Source organism: Tamandua tetradactyla, chromosome 10 (assembly GCF_023851605.1).
Source record: "Tamandua tetradactyla isolate mTamTet1 chromosome 10, mTamTet1.pri, whole genome shotgun sequence".
In the NCBI taxonomy this organism is placed as follows: domain Eukaryota; kingdom Metazoa; phylum Chordata; class Mammalia; order Pilosa; family Myrmecophagidae; genus Tamandua; species Tamandua tetradactyla.
Genome location: NC_135336.1, coordinates 70,747,412 through 70,770,380, shown reverse-complemented (window position 1 = coordinate 70,770,380; position 22,969 = coordinate 70,747,412).

The following is a 22,969-nucleotide window of genomic DNA, read 5'->3' as shown; positions in this document are numbered from 1 at the left end:
GATCTGTTTCATTTTGTTTTTGTTTTTTTTTACAGATAACTTAATACTTCAATTGTTTTTTTGTAATCTGTAGCCATTTGCCTGTAGCAGAGGGTTTACTTTGTATTCTACTCTCTCCAACATGTTGGCCCAAATCCCCTGGATTCTGGTAAGGACAGGAAGGGTCTAGAATAAATCCTCCTATGGCAGGTCCGGTGATACAGAGCATCAGAGCACCTCCGGTTCTTGAAACTTACTTCTATGATGGAAAGTAAACCAGTAGAGCAAGTGACAAAACATGGATAAACATCTGTCGCTTCATTATTTTAGTGAGCTGACATTTTTATATGGTACGTTTGTATTTAACTCAAACTTCAGTGTATCTTCATTCTATTTCCATGCCACAAACCCTTCCTGAGCTCTCTCCAGACTTTTCCCCAAGACCACACTTGAGTGTACCAAACATGAATAAATTATTGTTTATTTCATTTTTCCCCCTCACTGCAAAATTATTGCCATGAGGGATGTTTTCATTTCTAGAGCACCTGGAAATGGTCTACATACAGTTATCCAAGACCTTAATTGTACTTTTTAAATTCCTTAGAAGGAATATAAGGCATTCCATAGGTTGCATGGCTTTCTTTCCTTTACCCTATCCTCTTCCTCCCATAAGAGCTGGCTCACCTCTCCTAAGGTAATGTGGCATCTTATTTTTTTTCTCTCCCATCTAAAACACACCTTTCCCACTTCATATACAACATGCTTTTCTCTGAATTTTCTGTTTAATGAATATTGTCCACCTCGCACACACAGGTCAATTGATCACAATGCACCATTGGGATATAACACACGGTCTAAATTACAGCTTCTGGACATATAAAAAATGATCTTCAGAAAGTAGCAGTTGCTAGAATAATCTTCAAATTGAACCCAACTCTATCTGTCCCTAACACTTTGTGTGAAACCTGGTTCTAAGTCTCATGGGACATGAATTTACATGAATGGCCTTCAACTGTAATTTGAAGAAGAGCTATCCTGGATTCTCCTAATTATTTTTCTGAACTCCAGAAAACCTGGATGTTAGGCCTTCTCATCATTCTGTCACTTCTACAGAATGATGCCAATTTAACACTGTTGATAAATTTTTTAGAGAAGTTATACTCTTTTGTTATGAACACTATTAATTTCCAGGTATGAGTCAGATGGGCCCAGAATATCATCGACTCCCAGGAAACTTTTCTCCATTTTTGTTCACATCTATTGCTACTTCATTCTAAGACTGTTCTTTAAATGAGTATAAAAGTGCACGCTACTGTAGTCAATTTATTAGTGGATTCTAAAATAGAATCTATCAAACTATATTTTGATACATGCCCCAAACCAAATGATTACCCAAATCTATATCTAATTAATTGTCTGACGTTATGGATATCACTGTTTGATTATCACACTTTGCCTTCTTTTATTTTCTTAAATCATTATCACACATTCCTTCCATGAGAGTCTAGATGAAAACTGAAACCATTATATATATATAATTTATATATGGAAATATAAATTCTTTAGCTACATAGGTATCCGGTAATCTTAGATAATGCACATGCTGAAATTGATTATTATTTTTAACCTGTTTGCATATCATTGATACAAAGAATTGGTCCTATTCTAAAATTTTTATTTGATCAATAGGGGTTGAATGGATGATGGAGAAAATAGTCAACTTGCTGCTTAACTTTGAAGTGAGAATTCGAAAATATTAGCAATGTAGGTAATAGCTCCCCTTAACATGCTTTTACCTCAATGTTGTATGAGTATTTAGAAATATCTCGCATCAACAAAAATTGAGCTAACACCCTTTCTTTCTGCATTAAAGGACAAATTTGAACTGAAAATGCTTCTTTTTTATTATCATTGCCATATGTAACTGATCATTAGGTGTTTATTAAATGCAAAATTAGGAATACTTAAAAATATGAGAGCGAATCACTGATTAGCTGGGGTAAATTGCATTTAAAGATAGAATAAGAAAGCATCTGTATATTGAGCAAGTTATAGGCACAAGAAGTTCTTCAACTCAAAGGATAAAAGCATCTTGACAAAGCCAAGGTAAGGCAAGCATTCAGAAAGTAAACCAGGATATGGTTTACATTCACAATTTTCTGCTTACTTTTTAAACTCTTATTCATCTTTGATATGGTCCCTTAAAAAAAAAATCCAAAAGCAAATGTTCTTATGCCCCCTCTCACAATAGTGTAAGTCTTTCCTTCATACTGTTCATCCACCTGGAGATCCACATCATTCAATCCTTCCTTCCCTTTAGTGTACCAGACCTTCACTATAACTTAGGGCAACATGGATCTTTTCAGGAAACTTTGCATAGAAGAGTGTGATGACATCTTCCTATCATATTCCTCAGTGAGCTGGCAATATAGGAGCTGTCATTTACTTCTAGTAGAGTGTGAGTCTCTTAAGATTTAATGACAGGCCTTATTTATCTCTTAAGCCAAGTATCTAACCACCTATCTGGGACATTAGGGTACAGAACGAAGACCGCTGAATGACTGACAGATCATGTCCCAGTGGCGGCAGACAAACCCTGTTTCCGGTCCTAGATCCACCACTTCTTGGTTCTTACTTGGATGAGATATTCAGCTTCTGCAAGCCTTAGTTTCTCCATCTCTAAAATGAGCATAATTTTATCTTCATTGTAGGGTTCTTAGGAAAATTGGAAATAAGATGTTTAAGACAATTTCAATAATGCCGGACTTGTAGCAGATACTCAATTATTAATAGCCACTTGCATTATGATTAAATGAATGAGTATGAATACACTTACTGATGTTAGTCATCAGTGTTCTAATATTCCTGTGTGTGTCTTTTAAACTTCCTACTAACTATGTGTCTGCTAAGTCTCAACCTTGTTATTTTTATCTCTTGCAGTCTCTTCCTTTGTTCCTGTTACAGAGATTTGCACAGTGTGAGCTATGTCTCTGGTCATATCCCTTCTTTAGAGTCAACTGTCCTTTTCATCCAACTGCTATTATTCCATTCTTACAAAGCAATAATTGGAGGATAAAAATTACTATTAACTTAAAGGATTCTGGGTAAGCAGATTTCTTTTCTCCTATGGACTGTAGTTTTCAGAGCCCATGTGGTCCAGTATATCATACCTGAAATAACATTTCTATAATGGTTTTTCTTTATACTCTTTACTAAGAATCAGATATTTGGTCAAAATGTCTTCTTCCAAATCTATCTCTACTTCAGTTCCAATGAAAACTTCCTAGTTTCCAATGAAAACTTTCAATTCCATGAGTATACATTGTTACTTGTTGACCTGATAAGCAGCACTGTGAAACGGCAGTCTTAAGCACTTCCTCTTTCTTTAATTCTTTTTTCAGTTCAGACTTTTCTGTTCAGATTGAAATCAATGGTTTCTTGGGTGGGTGATTATAAGGGAAGGAGTAAGGAGAAACTTGGCACATGATCTCAGAAAATTTGTCTATCCCTTCTTCTATCTAAAGTATTTGATATTAAGTTATGTTGAATATCTTGGAAAATTTGGGAAAGATGCAAGGAATTAGTCATTTAATGCTTTTCTTATTCTTTTAGTAGGAAAAAAGGGATATTTAGGCTCTGTCATCAGACACCCATCTCAATCTACTTTATGGGTGAGATTTTCCTCAGTAATTTATAATTAATAGTACTACTGAATATATTGTTGTTACAGAGGCAATAACTATAATAACTTTTAGAGCACTAGCCTACCACACCTTTTCCATGCAAATCAACTCAAAACTTTTATTGCTGCTTGTTCAGAACCTTTAAAATGCTTCTTTCATTTTGTACATAAGGACCAAGTCAGGCTCTTTATTTATTTTTAAATTCTTGTTCATTTCTGGAAAAGGCTTGTGTACTAAATTGAAGTACTGATGAGCTAATTTTGATATGGGAAAATAATTAGTTTGAATTCCCAGGTCTTTGTCATTTGTTTCTTAGCTAGCAATTGTTTACTTGATGTTACAGGATCTATCATTTGTTAATGACCAACAGTTTGTGATATGCCTTTGATGATTACCACAGGACTCAAATGTGTTGATTGCAGATCAGCTTAAATATTTGAACAGAACTAATGTATACCTAAGAGACATTATTATCAATATTTCCATATGACTGAATATGTTATCATAATAAGAAAGCAAATACTTTTGAAAGGTACGTACACTCTAGCAAAGATATACAGACTTTGAAATCAAGGTCATGCACAAGCTGTTCTTTGTTTTGAAAAGTTTTCAAAAGCTTCTAAAACTATGCTATCATCTAAATACTATGCTATTCTTTTATTTTCCTAATTTCCATATGTATTCAAGTCGAAAAACCTGTTTTTAGTTTGTATTGAAAAAGTAGCCTAATGTTCTCGTGAGCTTAAGAAAAATCATTCTAATAAATGAAGAGCATTTTATTTACCATGTCCAATTGTGCTCCATATATGCATATTTTATTACAGCCATTTACCTCCCCTCTCTTAGCCTGAAATGACCCTGTGGTAACATGGAAAATTTTTACAAAACAGGCAATCACAGGTCCATCAAAAGAAATGTGCCCTCACATTTTTATTCAGATTAATTTATGTGGTCTACATGTCAGCTGGTTAGAGAGGAGTTAATGGCTCAGAGTTTGAATGCATGTTAATCTTTTCAAGCTCTGTGTTGCCATGCCCTTTTCAAGTGTACCAAAATGGAACCTTCCTGGCCCAAAGCTGTTAACTCTTCTCCCAAGTACACAGAGGTGGAAACATACCAGAGTTAGGTTTTATAGTTCACATTTCTCTAGCAGCAGTTGTCATTTTTACTAAGAGCTGTGTAAATAGACCAAATCAACAATAAATTATGGAACAGTGAAAAAAGCAGAAAATTGATAACCTCTCTTTATCTTCACAATGCAAATGTACTTATTTGACAGAGCTTTTCTCTCTCTTTTTCACTAAATTGCTAATTTTAAATGGTACAGTATTGGCATAGTGCGCTATTTTTGCCTTTTACCGGATTTAATACTTGCATTACAATGTCATTTATATTTACTTAGTATTAAGGGTCTTATATGTAGGGTGACCAAGTAATGTATTGTTTGAATGGGGAGACTTTGGGAATGAAAGGAAGGGTTACTAAAAATTAAGTCATGACTATTGTGTAAATAATGACTATCCCAGATGATGTGAGAAATGTACTCACCCTTTGCTTATACCAATTAGCCATCTGAAGTCAAAATAGGTTTAGGATTACCCAAAGATATGGGTGCCTCCGCTCTCCACTACTGCCCATTCATCCTCTTTATTCTCCTGAAATTTCAATACCTTAGGCTGTCTGAGAGTGGTTCAGAGAAAATTCTCCTATTGATTTCTGGATACATTATTACACATTCAACTGATAATCTGACATATTTATGAAAAAAATTTTGCATCTTGTAGTATCATAACCTTGATAAAAATAGTGTATTATTATGTGAAATTATGTGCTACTAACTCACAAATAAGGGATGTGTATGTGCGTATGCAAACATTGAAATGTAATAACCATAGAATCCTGAAAATTTTCATAAACATTTATCAACAGTGAAATGGTAACTCAAAATTCTCCAATTCTTGAATTCCAGTTTCATGGTGTCAATTTTAGGAAAAGCATCTATAGGACTTCATCTGCTATGAAGTTAAAGCACAGGATCTTCCATGATCTCCCCCTTCTGGAGCTCACAAACAAATGGCAACTTGTATATTTGCATTTAAAATGTTTGTGATTTGGGAGTGAACAATGAGATGCGACACAGTATTCTCTCCTGCCCCAAGCCTGTGATGTGTTGAGTTTTCATTTCCGTGCTGGTTAAGTGTCTACTATTCTGCATAATGTAACTCACTCTGAATGAAAGAAGGAAAGTCACGGTTTTAACTTTTGTTTATTTTTTGCTATGTAAATAATGGAAGATTTTCTTAGGACTGATCTCATACTGGCAAGCCATGTTAAGGCATCCCTATGGACTCACCAAGTTGGAGTCAAATATGCGGATATAAGAGATCATTATAATCTAAGCTTAACCAGTAAAGTTGTTGATTCTATCACCCTCCGTCACAGGCACGTTACTGTTGGTCTGCATCTATCACCTGCTCATCTGTCATTTCCAGTTGAGAGAGAACATGTGGTTGCCATTTACACAGATCAGCAAGTTCACTGTCACTGTGAGCATACATTTGGGGGAAATCAAAGTTTCTTCTCAAGGGCATCCACCAAGTTTCTACTGAAATACAAATATTGGCTACAAAATTGCTTGTGTCAGGAGGTGCCCGACACCTGGGCCTTGTTTTATAAGTGTAGATTCTATATTGGGCAAGCTCAAGACAGCTTTTATGGTTATGGACATAAGAGGCGGTTGCATCCCAAGGAACCTTCTAAAAGAATAGGGCAAAAAGATCTCACACACTACAGTTTGCTCAGGAATCTCCCTAATCGTGCGTGCAAGGACTGTCTAGTATTTGTTCAGCCTTGAAGTTTAATGAAGAAGGGATTTCTAAGATCAGAATCATCTGGACTATAATGAAAAGACTAGAAAAGTAGCATGAGGCAGCAATGCAGAGCCCTCATCATACCCAAATTCATCACTCAGTTCCAAGAACTTGCTGCCTGGGCCACAGAGCCTCGAGGCCTCCATGCTCTTTCCACCTGGAGTAGTGAGTAGAACCTCAGCTTTCTGTTTTTCCTGTTACTCAACACCTTTGTCATTAGACACTCCTGAGTCAGACTAATCAGAAGTAGAAATTCACTTAAGACTCTAGATCTGTTTTAAAAATTCATACCCTCTTCCCTTACAAGAATCTTATTGCAGAATAAAAGGTACAACATGGTCAAAGATTTACAAAAGTAACTTCACTTGTTATGTTTTCTTCTAGTCACTATGTTTACAAAATACATCCTAATAACATTCCTATATCATTGAAGTAGACTTTTGGAGGGAGGGAAGAAGAAAGGAAGGGAGCGAAAAGGAGGGAAGAAAGGAAGAAGGGAGAGAGAGAGAGGAAGAAAGGAAGGAAGAAAAGAGAAAAAGAAGAAAGTTCTGTATGTTTAATGCATACTGATCAGATAAAACAGCCCAGCTCTTCAGGCATCTTTCAAAATATTTCACTGTGACACACTGAGATTCCTCAGCAGGAGATAAGTCACAGAGGCACTAAAACTCAAGTACCTTAAAATAAATTTATTAAACCTCTTTTATCTTTATCCACGGGAAAGAAAAATATAAAAAAGCTACCTTAACTGAAATATATAAAACTAATTTGCTTTAGCACCAACACAGCAGGGAAAATCAAAGTAAAGCTGCAACATGCATATAAATGGCCCCACGGAGGGGGGGGGGACAAATGTGACAAGAAAAAGACAAAATAGTCCATCATAAAAGAAAGAAACAATGAACAAAAAGTAATAATAGCTTTGGAAATAACTGCCATTCTTATGCATCCTGAAAATTACATGATTATGTTTTTAGGAGAAAATATTTACTCAGCATGTGGGTTTAATTACAAGACTTCCACTCTGAGTTTTGAACTCATATTCATAAATTTCACCTAATAAGCCATTCATTTCATTGTCATTTCATAGCCTGCAAGTGCTACACTTACCATCTTTTGGATATGTATCTGGGTCACTTATGTACTATCTCAGGTATCATTATGAAACTATCTTATGTTTGTTTCTTTATATAGAAATCAAAACCATGGTTTCAGGGTTGAATTTAGAACTGATTTTGAAAATTTCTAGCAGAAGGGTGTTTTACCTAGAAGTAAAGAATATGTTTGTACACATTAGGCTGAATTATCACCATGTCAAAGCTGCTGACATACACATTTTTAAAGACACTTGCCATTAGAAGTATCTGCATTATACTAAACTACCAGTAGAGTATTTTTCCCCCTAATGTCTAAACTGGTCACTTTTTGATACCTGCCTTTTTATTTCCCTCAATTTCTGGGATGTTTCATTTTCAGGAATAGAAAATACTCTATATTGCTGTTCTTAAAGATAGTATTTATTTTTCATTAATATAAATTCTGATTCTATAAATTCTTGCTATCAAACTAATCATTAGCAAAGGACCAGTATCATTTAAGATAATCTATTAGACATATCATAAATTATTTCATTGTCAGCTTTTTCTTTAAAGTTATTCTGAAACTTGTTCAGATTGATTGCACTTATTATGTAACAGATTTTTACATTTCACCATATGCAGAACCATAGCGTTGTATGCTCTACCAAGTTATGTAATTAAGTACCAGTGTTACTGGGAGAAATGGACAGCTACATAGGCTTTCATCATCTCTTGAAGAAGTAGTCCCTATAATTAGTAAGAATTCACAGCGGCTTTATATACATTGTTATGGTGTTTAAATAATCTTGACATAAATTACTAAATCACTTGGTGTAGACAAAATGCTGCATGTGTGATGGCCTGTGTAAAGATGGGGGCCTGATTTGAACTTCTCTGTATGTATAATTTCTAAAATCATAAATTAAAGATGATCATCAACATATAATGAAAACAGTTTGGACACAGATGCAAGGCCACAACCCCTCATCTAAATAACACATGGGACCAATTGTCTTAGCCTTCAGAAGTCTTCAGGTGCTGGAACAATAATATGATGCAAATCCTATACGTTGCACAACACCCTCATTGGGGACTGAATGAGCATTTGGCAATCAAGGTCAATGTGTCTACAGAAAAATGTATGAATGTCTTAAGTATTAATGAGTATAAGGAGCTCTGCATCAATTTAGGTCAAGTGCTCTTGCCAAGAGTTCAAATGACGTTAGATTTTACCACCAAATGAATTTATATATATATAGACTTCAGTTTTCGGGGCTTTTGAATTTTGGAAATACAGATCATTATGTACATTGACAAGCTCTGATGTATACTTACATAAAGGACAGGTGATAGTTTTAATACATTTTATGATTCGGTATCAGTTGAAGAATATTTACCTTCGTTATTTTATGCAGTCCTCAAGTTGGGCCTGAGATATGTGTCATTATTTCTGAACAAGTCATTCTGCTCAGAAGTGGATACAACACTCAGAACCTATCTCTGACCTTAAGCCCTGTCCATTTGCCATAATAGCATGTAGGTTCCCCATTTTTCTGAGAACACATTCCCTTTATACCTACTAGAGCAGCCAGAAGAGCATTAAGGTTCCAGTAAGCATCCTGAGTAGTTCTGGAATTTTACAGAGCCATGTTTACACTAGCTCACTTTTGACTAGCACCACAGGGTTTATAAGCTAAACATTAGGACAATGAAGTTCTTGGTGACTTCATAGATATCAGTTTTTACAAACTATTAATGCATCTGTAGCATGCATAAAATGGTAAATATAAGTAATATAAAAGAACCTATTCTGAATATGTTTAAGTAAATTTATGCATAAAGTCAGTGGGATGCATTTTTTAAATGACTTTTGTATCTCCAGAGTCCTTTTGAATAAAACCAATTAAAGCTATTAAAAATAAGTAAATCATATTAGCCCACCAAATAATTTAACAAAGCAAATATTTTTTAAAGTGAGATTAATTTATTGACCCACAATTTAAGCATTTTGGATCATTTTTATTTAGAATCATGTTTTTACTTTTCACCATTGTGCTAAGCTTTTTTAGAGCTCCCTCTACTGTTCAAAATATGAACATGCTCTTTGGGATTTGCTAAGAAAGGCAATACTGGTTTAGAAACACAGATCCTGCTGAAGATATATTCGTAATCTGAGCAAGAAAAGGTTCTTCAAACAGGTAAATTTCCTGCGGTGACCATTTAAAGTCTATCTAGTGTTATAGCCCTGGTCCTAAAAAAAAAATCTATCTTTAATAGAGCATATGGATGCATATACATGTTCATTTTAAAATTCTACTTCTCTCCCCACTTTATCAGTACATACTACTTATATGCTCAGTCTACATGTGAAAAAAACTATCTCGTTCAGAATATAAGAAGAAACATTCTAAAACTTAAGCTATGGAAATTAAGAAAGGCTTAAGGAAGGCTTAAAACATGTGTTTCATAACTAATTCTGGCTTGCATAAGTGAGGTTTAAGATCTTTTCCTTTTTAGAATTCTTGAACACTTACAACTTCTAAGTGAGTTAAATAAATGTTAACTATTATCCAGTACTGTGAAAAAGAAATCTAGAAATAATAATACAGCATTACATCCACAAAAGTTGATAATCTCCAAGGCAAATATGTATGCTCTAGGTCAAGTTAGATGTTATGAGGCAAAGTTTTCCTATCAAAATTAATATACTGAATAAGACTTCCTTTCATTTGGACAATGTGCAAATTTCAAGTCATTAATTATTTAAAACAATATATAGGATTTTCCCAATTGTGATTAAATTACAACCACTAAAATATTGAAAATTCATAAACTATTTCTTGAAAAAAAACACCAAAAGTAGCTAAGAATCTTGGAGATTTTTGTATTAAGACACTGAGAAATAAACTAATAATTAATTTCGTGAGATATACTCATCAAGGTGTAAAACCCCAATTAGATAATGGTAGAGTTTATTAATACAAAAAAGCAATGTGCAGTAAAATAAAGCATAAGAGCTAAGATTATATATTAGTTAAACATTTTCTAATGAGCCCCAAACTCATATTTAACATTACAGAATTAATTAATCAGGAGGTATCAGTGAACTTTAAGTGAAATTGTATTACCTATATAGAAAAATTTATAGTTCTTACCTTAACTTTAGAAAGAGGGGGAAAAATCGTTTCTTCCTTTGTTTTCTCTTTTAGATTTCAGTAAAATGATTTTTTAATGTAACAATGAATGTCATTTATATATTCTAAATATTATTAAGGCCAAGAGATGGAGCTATATCCTACAAAATGCATTCATAGGAATGTTGTAGACCTTAACAAGGGATATTTCAGGGATATTTAGAATTCTATTTTCTAGCTGTGTCTAAGGTCTTTTGCATGACCTTCTCTTCATCCTTTTACTTCTTTGGATCCCAGTGTCTTCATTTGTACAGTAAAAATCTGATTTTTTTGTAGGATGAAATTAATTTTAACTAGATAGTGCCTGGGACAGGATAAGTGTTGAGTGTTTACCCCTTTGTTTAGTGAAAAAGACTTTGATTTCAAATCACATCTGGATGAGGAGCTCAGTTCTTTTGTTTATCAGCTATGTGCTTTGGGTTATTTACCTAGTGTGTCTGAGAATCCATTTTCTCTACAAATTAGGAGTGATAATAAGTATTTGTCTTTGTTTATTAATGCTGCCAGAAATGCAATGCACCAGAAATAGGTTGGCTTTTCTAACGGGAATTTATTAAGTTACAAGTTAGTAGGTCTAAGGCCAAAAATGTCCAAACTAAGGCATTTAGAGGAAGATACCTTGACTCAAAAAAGGGCCAATGATGTTCAGGGTTTCTCTGTCATCTGGGAAGGCACGTGGCTGGTGTCTACTAGCTTTCTCTCCCAGCTTCTTTCAAATGGCTTCCCTGGGGCATTTTCTTCATCTCCAGAGGTCTCTGTCTGTGTCAGCTCTGAAGCTTTTTCCAAAGTAGTTCCCTCTTAAAAAACTCCAGTAAGTAACCCACCTTGAATGGGTTGAGATGCATCTATCTCCATGGAAACCACCTAATCAAAAGTTCCCTCCCACAATTGGGTGGGTCACATCTCCATGGAAATAACTTAATCAAAAATATCCCATCAACAATGTTGAATCAGGATTAAAGAACATGGCTTGTCTAGGTTACCAATAGTTTCAAACCAGCCCAGTACTTAACAGGGTGGCTTTGGAAAATCAATTTTAAAATTATCTCAAAGTGTTCTTTTGAAGTTCTATCAGAGCACTGTCAAACAAGTCCACCTAAGAATCAGCTTGGGAACCAGGGAACTGTAATATTATTTGAACTACTATCCACTGTTGATTAAAGCTAGAGTGTTAACTTTGATGTTAACTTTTAAAAGTTTGATAAGTTACAAAAGATTTCTGCCCAGTGGAAAAGATAAACCCAAAGGCTATATTTTTATTATCCTATAGACTGTTAACTACTGTTGTATCTAATTTTGCATCAGTATTCTAGAGATTTTTTTCTTCTCTATGGACTTTGTGTTTACCAGTCAATTCTATTTTCCTTTGAAACAATTTGTCATTGGCTAGTTCCCTCAATTGTTTTCAAAGAATCTTTCACAGGAACTCATCATATGCATTTTTATGAGAATCATATTTTTTTAACTTTGTGTACTTTGATTGAAACAGGTAAGGAAGCCCTAAGAAATTATTTCGTTACCTCTTTCCCTTGGGCACATTTTGTGCCAGAGATATTCTTGCTGTCTTCACTGTATGAGATTCTCTTCGACAAAATCTAAAACTTTGCGGTTATCCCAACCATTGTTCTTGTCCTAGTTGAAATGCTCTCTTCTTCAGCAAGTCTTAACTAATTCCACAAATAAGAAATAACTGTTTTCTGAGTCCTGCAGCATTTTGTCATTGAAATTAATCATTATTATGTGGGTATATATATTAACTCCCTTGATGGACTGGATTGTAATTTAAAGCGGGGGTTTTATCTTGTTCATCCTTTAATACACACCATTCTCCACATTGTGCTTTGTCCTAACAAGTATAGAATAATATTTGTTTATTAGAATTAGATGTGAAACACAATGAAATGAGCCAATTAAACCTCCCTTATTAAAATAGCAAAAGCATTCAAATGGGAGGGGGTGGTGGTGAGTGCAATACAATCAGGTATTTAATCACCCATAAAATGTGGTCGCGGAAAAGTACAGAGAGTATTTTATTATGCAAACACATACATTTATAAAGGTCAGTTACTTGTAGTTAGAATATTAAGAAAATAACACCGGAAGTAAAACACATTTTGGAGATAATTCACTTTATGTCACATCCAACTTCTAATTGCATAAAAACTTGATGGTGGCAAAAGTCTTTGATTTCATTATCTAAAATAGAATTTGTCTTATGGTTTTATATAAGAAATAAGAAGTTTTAATATTAATTATTTATCAACTACTTTACTATCACTGATAGAGTAACATGTGCGGAATCACCTCCCTTATGCGCGTGGGTTTTTTTGAACTGTAAAATTAGGACATACCATTTTTCTACCATAGGAGAACATTATGAGTATGGATTATGTTAAATATCCTTGCAATTCTAAGAGGAAGGCATCATGTACATCTATACGATACAACTTCTCTGACTTTAATGTATATACATATGCAGGTATACATGTAGGTATATATATATAATAGATTCATTTTAAGGAATTGGCTCATATGAATGTGGGGGGAAGCAAAATTGAAAATTGTAGGGCAGGCTGGTAGGCTGGCAATTCAGACAGCAGGTGATGCAGCCAGCTTGAGGCAGATTATTTTCTCCTGCAAGAAACCTCGGTTTTTGCTCCTAAAACCTTTGAACTGACTGACTGAGGCCCATCCATATTAGGAAAAGTAATTTAGTTAAAATCAACAGATTGTAAATCACAGTCTTACCTACATCAGCCCACCTATAAAACATATTTACAGCAACACTTAGATTAGTGTTTGAAAAATAACTGAGTACTAAAGCCTATGCCAAGTTGTCACATCAAACTAACCATCACACTAAGAGCCTGATGTTATAAGTTCCCAAATGCTGCCAATGCTGCTGGTTCATGGAAAATACTGTGAGGAGCAAGGTTTTAGAAACGCTTGCTCAAAACTCTCCTTCCACATTGACTGCTGTTCAAAACTGCCCTTCCTCATTGACTGTTGGTTTTCTTCTGTCTAACTGGGATGGTTGGGTTCTGGTGTCAACTTGGCCAAGTGATGATGCCCAGTTGGTCAGGCAAGCACTGGCCTGACCTTTGCTGTAAGCACATTTCATCACTGGTTGATAAACCAGAAGGTTTATCAGTCAGTTGATAGCATCTGTGGCTGATTACATCTGCAATCATCTAAGGCATGTCTCCCACCACCAAGATAATCTGGTTTTAAGGGAGAAGAGAGACTTTGTCACTGCTTCTTCAGCCAGCACGATTCTCCTGTGGAATTCGTCCAGAACTTTCATTGGAGCTGCCAGCTTCACAGCCTGCCCCGTGGATTTTGGACTCGTCCATTTCCATAGTTGCATGAGACACCTTTATAAATCTCATTTTTACAGATATGCCCTGTTGGTTCTGTTTCTCTAGAGAACCCTGAATAACACACTAACCTTTCAAAGTTGGCCACTATTATCCTACTAACTTTACAGGGTATTGAAAAATATCTTTCCATCTACTGCTCAGTGAAAATGGAGAATTTCTCTTATGGATGCTAACCCTATTCCTCATATTGAAAATCATTCTGAAAAATTCAACATTTTTATATCGGTCTACCTCTAGGAATTTAATTTCATGCTTCCCATTTCTCTACATCTTTAAACTGCAATGCAAGATAGACAGTCATTTAAAGAATGGAAAAATTTAGGAGATAAACCCTTATTCTTTCTTCTCTCCTATTTCTATAAAACGTTTTTATATTAATAGCTCTAATTAATAATGCTTAATTTTTTATTAATTAAAAAAATTAACTACCACAACATTTAGAAATCATTCCATTCTACATATGCAATCAGTAATTCTTAATATCATCACATAGATGTATGATCATCATTTCTTAGTACATTTGCATCGATTTAGAAAAAGAAATAGCAAGACAACAGAAAAAGAAATAAAATGATAATATAGAGAAAAAAATAAAAATATATATAAAAAAACAGAACAAACAAACAAAAAACTATAGCTCAGATGCAGCTTCAATCAGTGTTTTAACATAATTACATTGCAATTAGGTAGTATTGTGCTGTCCATTTTTGAGTTTTTGTATCTAGTCCTGTTGCACAGTCTGTATCCCTTCAGCTCCAATTACCCATTATCTTACCCTATTTCTAACTCCTGATGGTCTCTGTTACCAATGACATATTCCAAGTTTATTCTCTAATTTTGGTTCACATCAGTGGGACCATACAGTATTTGTCCTTTAGTTTTTGGCTAGTCTCGCTCAGCATAATGTTCTCTAGGTCCATCCATGTTATTACATGCTTCATAAGTTTATTCTGTCTTAAAGCTGATAATGCTTAATTTTTCAGTACTCAAAATGATATGTAGAAATTCTATATTAATATTGATATAACTGGCCATGTATTCTTGTGATATCCTGTAAACACCACAGTAATTAAATGGTTTTTGAAATTATTCAAATTGGACATTAAGGAAGTATCAAATGAGATTTTCCTCATCCTTGGTAGATGTCAATACCCCTTTTAAGGTAGAAGAAGTATGAAAGACAAGAAGTTTGAGACAGACCTTTTCTTTTTCTCTTTAGGCCTATCCTATCTTTTAGGATACTCTCTATAAAAAAATAGGCAATTACTTCTATGCTTTTGTTTTGAAAGGTTAAAGAAATATTTCTTGTCTGGTCACATGAATAACTCGCCTTTCCAACCCCAAATTTAGTATGCTAATGGCAGTTCCTTTAAAATTCACATTTTAATGTGGAAAATGTCAAAGATATAACAATCACTACCATAAACTCCCCAGTAAAAGAACTTACATTTAACTTAGTTGAATTTTTAGATTTGCTGTGTGTGTGTGTGTGAGCGTGTATATGGGAGAATTTACTGAATGCTTCTCATTTTGCCTAAAAAAGGCATTAGTTTTCTAAGAGTAAGCTGTTCTCAAATTCTGAGTGCAAGAAGTATAATATGTGATGCATAAAAATAAACTTCCAAATGAGGGAATATCAGCATAAAGTAGAGTTTGAATAAACATATATTTAGGGGGTATGACTAAAATTGTAACACTTAAAAATATGCCATAAGTGAGCTAATCATAGTCATTCTAAAAATGTATGGAGTCTGTTTATGTGAATGAAAGAAATTATATTTGAAAAGTACATGTCGTGACACACAGCATTTCTCAACATGTGAACTCCCTTTTGAATTGCTTAGTAAACAAATACAACTTGAAAATCATATGAATAACATACATTAGCAGCATGATGTATTGACATGATCTATTCTTAGAAGATAAGAACTGCAAAACCATCTGCCTGGCTCACATCCCTCATGTGCGTCTTTACATAGAGGTTGATTCATGGGCGATATAATCCTCTCAGCACTAGCAATTCTTGAATGCGAGAGTCTTGAGACTGTGACCCCACATAGTCTTTAAACCCAATCAGTTTGTTCTGTTTTAATCTAATTTTTGAGCTCTGCAAAGTATCCCATTGTATACCACATATCATTGGTATAGTATAGATAAAATCACAAGTCAGGCAGGTCACATTTTACTGAGGTTTTAAAAGCTCTCAAAACCAGGTTGAAGATGTATGTTATAAGGCTTTTTTAAGAGTTTCTTTAAAAATTAAAACTTGTAACCCTTTATCCTTCATGATAGTTTTTTTTACCTTTTACAATTTTTCTAAATCGTTCTCCCACTTATTCATTAGTTCAACAAATCTTTGTAGACTACCTACTATATACTGTGCACTATGCCAGGAGATAAATGAGAAATAAAATGGGCATCAGACCATGTTATCAGATAATGTACAGTCTAGGGGTTCTTACAGACAAGTGATTAATTACGATAGAGTATCATGAAAATTGGAGTTCAGAAGTTGTTTTCATTTCCTGGCTGCTTAACCAGAAACCATATAATGGGTTGCATTAAACAGTGGGAATTTAATGGTTCACAATTCTGAGACTAGGAGAAGGTCAGAATCAAGTCATCAGCAAGGTGATGCTTCCTTCCAGAAGCTCATGGTGTTCTTGTGCTGGCTACTGGGGATCACTGGTCCTTTGCTTTTCTGTCAAATGGGAATGCACGTGGCTGCCTCTCCTAGCTTCTCTCTCCATCTGGCTCTCACTTTGCCTATAAACAACTCCAGTGATCTGGATTCAAGCCCACCCTGATCTAGTGGTGTCACACCTTATCTGGAAGGGATCTCATTTACAATGGGCCCACACCTACTGCAGTGTGGACTGAGATTGAGAGCGCAACCTCACTGGGCTACCCAATTCAATTCATCAAAGATGTGAAAGATGCTATTGGATCTCTTAGTATACTTGGAGGGAGGTGGGTATAAGAAAGAGGCTTTCCAGAAAGAGTGGTTTCTCAGAAGTGAAAGGAAAAGCAGGGGTTAGCTGGGGGAAGAAATGGGAAAGAGGACAGTAGTTATTCCAAGGAAAGGAACCAGCAGGTGTCAAGGCCCAGAAGCAAGGAGCAAGGTAGGGATTTTGGGGAAGGGGCAGCTACTAGAGAGACACAAGGCAGAAGATATTTAGATCTTCTCCTAAGAATAACTGGTAGCATGTGGTTTGAATTAAACATGGGTTTGAATATCAGACTTGAGTTTGAGAAAGCTCCTTCTGGCTGCAGGATGATCACTTAGAGGGAATGCTGTGATAACAGTGAAAGAAAATCCAGTGACCAGGCCAAGGAAATAATCCAGTATCAAAAAGAGATTCAACCAACCTCATAGAAAAATTTAAATTTTCTCATTTGCTCATTTGTTTTCTGGAGCCATTTCTCTTCTCTTTAGATGTTTTTCCCCCTCACTAAGATCTCTCCTTTCATTGCAAGTGCCTGAGGTTTTCTGATCTTTCCCCTTATAAGAAACTCTAACATCCTTCTCCCTTTCCTTCTCCTTTCCTTTCCACCTTCCTCAGTCCCTCTGTCCTCCCTTCCTCCTCCTCTTCCTTCATTTCTCTCTCTCTCCTTCTTTCCTTCTCTCTCTCTCTCTTCGTCTCTAATCCTCTCTCTCCATCCTTCCCTTTCTCCCTGCCTCCTTATATACTCATCACTTTCCTATGTGTACTCATGTACACACACATACATGTGCATGGCAAAATTAGGGCTTGGTGAATCATTTATAGTTAGTTTTACTTTTTCATATTAAATTATTAAATCAGTATGTTCTCTGGGTGTTCTAGTTTGCTAGCTGCTGGAATGCAACACACCAGAGATGGATTGGCTTTTAATTAAAGGGGATTTATTTCATTAGTTCTTCAGAGGAAATGCAGCCAACTTTCCACTGAGGTTCTTTCTTAAGTGGGAAGGCACATGATGGTCTCTGCTGGCCTTCTCTCCAGAACTCTGGGTTCCAACAACTTTCCCCGGAGTGATTCCTTTCTGCATCTCCAAAGGCTTGGGTTGAGCTGTGAGTGCTGAGATGAGGTATGCAGAGCTGCTTGGGCTGTGCTACCTTGAGCTCTCTCATTTAAGCACCACAATGAAATCAAACATCATTCATTGCAGCAGGCCTGCCTCCTACCCAACTGCAGATGTAATCAGCAACAGATGAGGTTCACATGCAATTAGCTTATGTCCACAGCAACAGAACTAGGCACATTCGCCTGGCCAGGTTGACAACTGAATCTAACTACCACACTGGGTTTTAGTGTTCATCTGTCAAAACATGGAATGAAATCATCTTTAAATAGGTGAAGCATCAATGGGATGTCTATTACAGAGAATGAGACAAGCTTTTTGTTCACTGATTTTTATCTTGGTCCACAGTGGTATTTAGAATAAGCAATTATATGATATTGGCTATAATGAATAGTACAATTGTAAAATGTACTTTCATCAATTGTAAAAAATGTACCACGCCAGTATAATGCAAGATATTAATAGGAGGATGGTATGTGGGAACTTTGTGTTTTCTGCATGATTTTTTCTGTAAACCTACAAATTCACTAGTAAAATTAAATTAAATTGAACAAAGAAAATGAAAGGGAGGTTATTACTACCAACCCCACAGAGATAAAAAGGGTTATAAGGGGATATTATGGAGGGGGGGCGGTCAGAGAATAGTTCAGTGGTAGAATTCTCACCTGCCATGTGGAAGAGCCAGGTTCAATTCATGGTCCACGTACTTCCCAAACAAATAAACAAGAAAAACAAACAAACAAATGAGAAAATAAAAACAAAAAATTTAAAAATATGGTGCTGCAATAAGAAGATACTCATATGGAAAAAGAATGAAATGTGACCCCCCTCCATACAGCATACAAAAGTAAAAAGGGATATTATAACAACTTTTCTCCAACAAATTTCATCTAGGATAACCTAGATGAAATAGACAAATGCATAGAAATATCCAACCTACACTGACTCAAAATAGAAGATCTTGACAGACCAAAAACAACAAAGAGATTGAATCACTCATCAAAAATCTTCCAATAAAATCCAGGACCTTATGGCTTCACAGGGGAATTTTACCAAACATTAAGAAATAATACTAACCATATCCAACTGTTTCAAAATATTGAAGAGGAGGTACACTTCCTAACTCATTACCTGAGGCCAACATCTCTCTGAAACCAAAGCCAGATAAAGATATCACAAGAAAAATTACTGACCAATACCTTTTACGGGTATATATGCAAGAATCCTCAACAAACTACTAACTAAGTCCAACAGCACATTAATAAAATTACACACCATGATAACATGGGACTTAGTTTAAGTAGGCAAGGGAAGTTCAAATATTAAAAATCAGGCAATATAATATACAATGCTAATAGAACAATGGGGAAAAAACACATATATCAATTGATGCAGAAAGGGCATTTGAGAAAATTTATCATCCCTTCTTGATAAAGACACTCAGAAAAGGAGAAATAAAAAGAAACTTCTTAAACATAAGGACATATATATATAAAAAAAAAAAACCCACTACTAACATCATACTCGCTGGTGAATGACTGAGAGCTTTCTCTCTAAGATTCAGAGCATGACAAGAATGCTCACAGTCACAACTGTTATTCAACCTTGGGCTGGAAGTTCTACTAGAGTAATAGACAAGAAAAAAATAAAGCATCCAAATTGGAAAGGAAGAAGGAAAATTTTTCCTATTTGTAGATGGCATGATATATATGTCATCTCAGATATAGAAAAGTCCTGTAAAAATCCCCAACAAAACTCTTAAAGCTGGGAAATGAATTGAACAAAGTGGTGTGATTCAAGATTAACATGCAAAATCAATAATGTTTCTATAATGGACAACCTGAAGAAGAAATCAAGGGAAAATTCCACTTACAATGACAATAAAAAGAATAAAAAATATAGGAATAAGTTTAATCATGGATGTAAACAGTTTTCTGTATACAGAAAACTACAAAACATTGGCAAAAGAAATTGAAGACCTAAATAAATGGAAAGACATTCCCTTCCATTTATTTAGGATTTGATATTGTTAAAATGTGAATTCTACACAAAGTAATTTACATTCACCTCAATACCAATAAGATTCCAACAGCCTTCTTTTCAGAATTGGAACAGCCTATCATGAAATATATTTGGAAGGGTAAGGGATTCTAAATATACCCAAAACCATCTTGATAAGGAAAAACTAAGTTGGAGGACATTCACGTCCAGATTTTAAAGCTTATTACATATATAGACAAACGGGATTGAGTTGAAAGCTAGAAATAATGTCCACATCTATGGTCAATTGAGTTTTAACAAGGTTGACAAGTCTAATCAACTGGGAAAGAAGACTCTCTTGAACAAATAGTGGTGAGAAAACTATATATCCATATGCAAAGGAATGAAAGTGGGCCCGTACATCACACTATATATAAAACTCAACTCAAGATGGATCAAAGACCTAAATATAAGGAAAAATTTATAAAACTCCAAGAAGAAAACAGGGAGTTATCTTCAGGACTTTGTGATAGAGAATGGCTTCTTAAGCATTATATCAAAAGCATGAGCTACAAAAGAAAAAAAAATGGCACTACTTCAAAATTTAAAACTTTTGTGCACCAAAGGACTTCATGGTAATAGTTAAGAGACAACCCATAGAATAGGAGATATATTTCAAAACCACATATCTGGAATATAGTTTAATATAGAGTATGTAAATAAATCCTGCAATTCAAAGACAAAAAAGACATACAACACAAATAACAAATAGGCAAAAGACATTCCTCCAAAGAAGATATATAAATGACCAATAAGCACAAGAAAAGATGTTCAACATTATTGGCCATTAAGTAAATGCAAATCAAAAACACAATGAGATACCATTTCACACTTATAATAATTATTATTAAAAAGAAAAATAATACAAGTGCTGACGATAATGTTGAAAAATAGAAAAGCTCATTCATTATTGATAGGAATGGAAAATGGTGCAGCCAATGTAGAAACAATAGTAAGTATCTCATTGGGTCATTATGAGAAATGATTCAATATGGGTAAATGTCTAGAACAATCTCTGGCTTACAGGAAGCACCCAAACATTAGCTACTATTGTTACTTATTATTATTGAGTCCTTTTCATTAGCATTCAAACATATGTTGTAGTATATCTCATAACATTGAACGGTTTCACATTGCCCTAGTGTCCTGTATCTATTCTCCTTCTCAGGCAAGCTACCAAAAAATGTGTCTACCCAAGCTGGCTTCACTTATCACCTCCCATTCACTGTTTGGCACTCTCCCATTCTCTTTCCCTGCCTCTAAGACCACTCTACTGAAATTGTTTTTGGTGAAGTCATTTGTGACTTCTCTGTTACCAAAGCTGATGGATTCTTTCAGTCTTCACCTCTCCTGATCTATCAACATTTAACACATAATATTTCTACATTTCCTCTTTCTGGATCCCATAGTACTTCATTCTTTCTATACTCCCTGCCTCTCCTGTGGCCCCTAGCTCTGTACTCAACTATATGCTAATCCCAGCCATTCCATGATTCCCCTCATTTCATATTTTAGCCGTATATTGTTGATTACCACTTTGTTGTTTTCTGAGCTTCAGATTGATATATTCAATAGCCTACCCAGAATCTACAAATAGACACCTGAGATACCTAATCATACCTAATGTTTATGCTTGGCCTACTGAGTTCAATGTTTGCAATCCCTCCAGCTTTTTACATTTTAGTAAACGGCACCTCTATATATAGAGTGGCTGAAACCAAAATCATCCTCTTTTGACACTTCTCCTAGAATTCATCCCTATTTTCTGGCAATTTCCATTGTGAAATATCTCTCAAATCCATACAGTTCCCTAGCTTCATGCTTCCCACCTTAGTTCAGTAATCTGTCATTTCTTCCTGTACCACCGAAGGACTCTTCCTACTCCTACTCCTAACTCCCTTCAGTCCTTCCTTCACAAACAACCAGGATAATCTTTTGAAAATAGAAATCAAATCATATTGCTTTTCTGTGCAAAATCCTTCCATTGACATCTTATAGTAACCATAATTAATGAAAGACAGCATTTTTACCATGGGATCTTTTATCTCTAGTCAAATAGCATTTTTTTTTCATAACATCCTACTCTTTTATATTATTTTATTTTTCTAAGTTTGTGGCTACCTTTACTTAAGTACTTAATTTTTAATGATGTTTTTTCCTCTTAAACGATAAGTCCTATGAGAGAGAGCACATTTTTCCCCTAAATCTGCAGTGCTACTAGTTCAATAAATATTTCCTGAAAGAAAAGAAAAATGATTGAAAGGACAAAGAGCTATCAAGTATGCCAGATTATGAATATTTCCTGAGAGATATTGAAATTTTATCTTAATTATTTGCATATTCTCTATTTAAACTCTCATCTCATGGTTTGAAGGTAAATTTTGCATATAATTTTCTATCTAAAAAGAATGATTTGATGTCAACTGGAGCCACATGTATGAACCTGGAAAGCTGATCATACAGGTGTTTTGGTTTAGCTAATACTGCTGGAATGAAACATACCAGAAATGGAATGGCTTTTACAAAAGGGATTTATTAGTTTACATATTTACAGTTCGATGGCCATGGAAATGTACATATGAAGGTATCAACAAGAGGATAACCTAATTCAAGAAAGGTTGATCACATCTGGGGTTTCTTTGTCACATGGAAGGCACATGGTGATGTCTGCTGGCCCTT